Raw genomic sequence first — 3,398 nt, 5'->3', positions numbered from 1 at the left:
TAAGCCAAAGGTGATGCATGCCAACAGGACATTTCAATTGGAACGAAGTGAACAACAGAACAAATGACGCTGCTGAAGACGTGTAACATGAAAAAGCCACTGTCGAAGAAGAAACTCTACTCGGTTTTGAGAACGGGAAACAGTGAAGCCCTTAATGAAATTACTACCACTGATGCGACTGTTACCGATAATATGACATTTCCTGATGGAGCAGATGAACCCCACGCGAAGCAGGAGCCAACGAGACGGAGACTAGTACGGAAGAAGATACGTCCCGAAAAATTAAGAGACTTTGTTGAATTTTAATTTTGTGTTTGCAAATTCTGTACATTTAATCAAGTTATTGTTAATTATCTATCGGTTTAATGTAAGTGGCTATTGTTCGGGACGAACCATACTAAGAAAGGGGCAGTGTTACGACAACGGAAGTCAAGTGACGCTGGTAACACGTGATAAGTTTCTAGAAGGATCATGAAGGCTCGAGTGTTTGCCAGACGCCGTCTAGTTTAGTATACAAGCCGGCAGATAAATTGATAATGGAGATAATCGAGTCAAACCTTAAGTAAAGTGTGCAAATCGTTGTGAATTATATCGTGTGTTGAAGTTAAAGTGACTGTGGAAATTCTGTGTATTGCAAAGTTGTATTGAAAAATAATAACTAGTTTTATTTAAGAAAGAACTTGTGTCCCTGAAGTTCCCCGGGAAATTAACAAACGACCAGAGACGTAACAATATTTTTATATTTTCTTTTTGTTTTCAAGCAATTATAAAATCAGTCTTAGTTTTATCACAATTTACATGTCTTATATACACTTACTAATAATCAAAATCATGGGTATTTTTATCTTTACATATAAACAAACTACTAATTAGAAAATGTTAAGCAAACGACTGAATAAATCAACTAAATAATGAGCAAGTAGATTTTAAAAATAAACTTGGTCTTGTAGTATTTATTCCATAGTTTTTTTTAACAAACTGATAAAAAAAAGTATACTTTTATCAATTTATAATTTTTGTAAATATAATTCTGCATAATAAACTACTTGTAGTGCCCTCTACATAGGATTGACCTAAATTTTGTCATAATAAGCCCTAAAGCTTACCCCAGGGTCATCAAGAAAGTTGCGTGTTCGTGGGGTTTCTGTTACATTTTCTTTTAGCGAACAGTATTTTTAAACTATAGTGTTCCTTTGCAAATATATTTTATAAGCTTAAAATATGTTTTCTGGATATTAAAGGTGTTTACTAATCTGTGTATAATAACATATTCTCCCATAAGGCTTCTTTATTACAAGAAATAATAATGAAAATTTCTTGTAAGAAAACAACTAATTTTTAAAAAGAAACATACTACATTTTTGCATTACACTTCATTAGGTTTTATTTGAACACCTAGCCTGCAAGTCAATGGGACCATATTTTGGAGATTGGGTGTACTACAGAGGTGTGTCACGATTTCCGGTATTCAAGTTGCAGCCATAAAATAAAAGTATTCCAAAAAAGGGCTCAATTTATTAACCTCAAAAAACCACATTATACTGCCAAATAAACTAACCTCTCAACAGTGTTCAGTCATAAAGGTGCAGAATTTAAAAGTTAGCCAGACTGCTTTCCTCTTGCACAAAATAGTAGAAGTGTTCATGTTCAGGTGGGTACAGCACTTAGCCACCTTACCAATGGCAAGTAAGCTTTGTCGAGCCTTCCTTGGTCACCTGTATCAACAGAACTTGTGAAAACTTTGGGGAAAACAGCTTAAAAGAGCTAAAGAACCAGATATTATAATGCCCAACATGTGCTGCATTCAAATAATAAAAAAAGAAGAGTACTGGAAAGCTTTGGGAATCAACCCTCAAAATATGTCTCCCTCACTGAGCCATCAGTGATTTTCACAATAAGAATAATACTTCTTTTCATCTAACAGATTTCATTTGCATAACCATAAATTTTCTCTACCCTAACACTAACTGTTGTCAATGTAGAGAAAAAATGAAAAATATGAAAAAAAAAAGACTGCAGATTGTACCAGACAATTACAATTATTTATCATTACAGCTTCCAGTATTCACATCTGCTTGCTTTTAACTGTATTACTTTACAATGTCCTTTAGACCTTAATTAGGTATAAAGTTACAATCACATGATACATTTAGTTTGAACTGGTTTTGTTTTCACTTACCTTTGTTATCTAACCCAGTAAGTTTCTAATTTTTACATCTGAGTTACTTTTGTTAAAAAAAATACATAAAAAAACAAGAAATTTTATACTTATTTTAGAATTAAAACCTATAGCAGTAATTTGTACTCAATACATACTTACTTAGCACTATGTTATTCCTTTCAAATTGACATTTTAAAATAATCAGGCACTAAAATAGAATGCCCCAAAACTACTTTAACTGGTTTTCTAGCTAAAGTATTAAGTGATTAAAAAATTCCATTAGCTGCTCAAAGCAGAAAAATTTGACTGCAAACAATGAAACTGAGGTTGAATATCTACTTACAAACTCCAAAACAAAGTAACAGTATAAGGAATTTTGTAAAGAAAAAGCAGCTCTTTTTAAAAGTTGTAAATAATTCAATAGCAATGTCAGAGAGAAGGATTACTTTGTTTTTGAATGAATGAATGTCACGGGGGCTTGACATTTTTTATCTTGGTAAAACAAGAATGTTGGAAGTATATATATTCTGGTTTGTCAATATCTACAATGTGTGTTTCTAATTAGTTGAACATTAGAAAATCATATAAAAATTTAAAAAATATATAAAAAAAAACAATTTGGAGATCAGACATGTCACATGACACGGAGAAATGATGATGGAGATTTTTTTAAGTATTCTGAAATTAATATATTAACACTAATCTAATATTAAAAAGTAAATAATAAATCATGTTTTGATATCAAATTTATTGACATACAATGATAATAAAGTTGTTTAATTAAATTTTGAATGTAGTTCTGTAAAAGATCATAACCTGCACTTTGACCCTACAATGCACAAAGGGTTATAAGAAGTCCCATCAGTTAATAAATTTTTTGATATTTCTGCAAAGTATACAAAGTTAGAAATTTTACTGAACATGAGACAGAGAATGATAATGTTAAAAACTTTCAACATTTAATAGTTTCATTTTGAATTTATTTATTGAATATAAGTAATATTTATTACGAGTTACAGCTTTTTACATTAAGGAAAAATATTTTTAAAACAGATACAATGTTTCAATGACTGGTGTGATCAAGTTTTGTGTATTTGAGAATGATCACACTAGTGATCAAAACATCGTACCAATTTAAAAAAATATTCTTCCTTACTATAAAAGCTGAAACTTGTAATCAATTTCAACATTTTAACTATGAATTACAAATTACTAGTTTAAACAGTATCAATAAATG

Source organism: Limulus polyphemus, unplaced genomic scaffold (genome assembly GCF_000517525.1).
Source record: "Limulus polyphemus unplaced genomic scaffold, Limulus_polyphemus-2.1.2 Scaffold2071, whole genome shotgun sequence".
Lineage (NCBI taxonomy): Eukaryota > Metazoa > Arthropoda > Merostomata > Xiphosura > Limulidae > Limulus > Limulus polyphemus.
Note: the sequence above shows the minus strand (reverse complement) of the source record.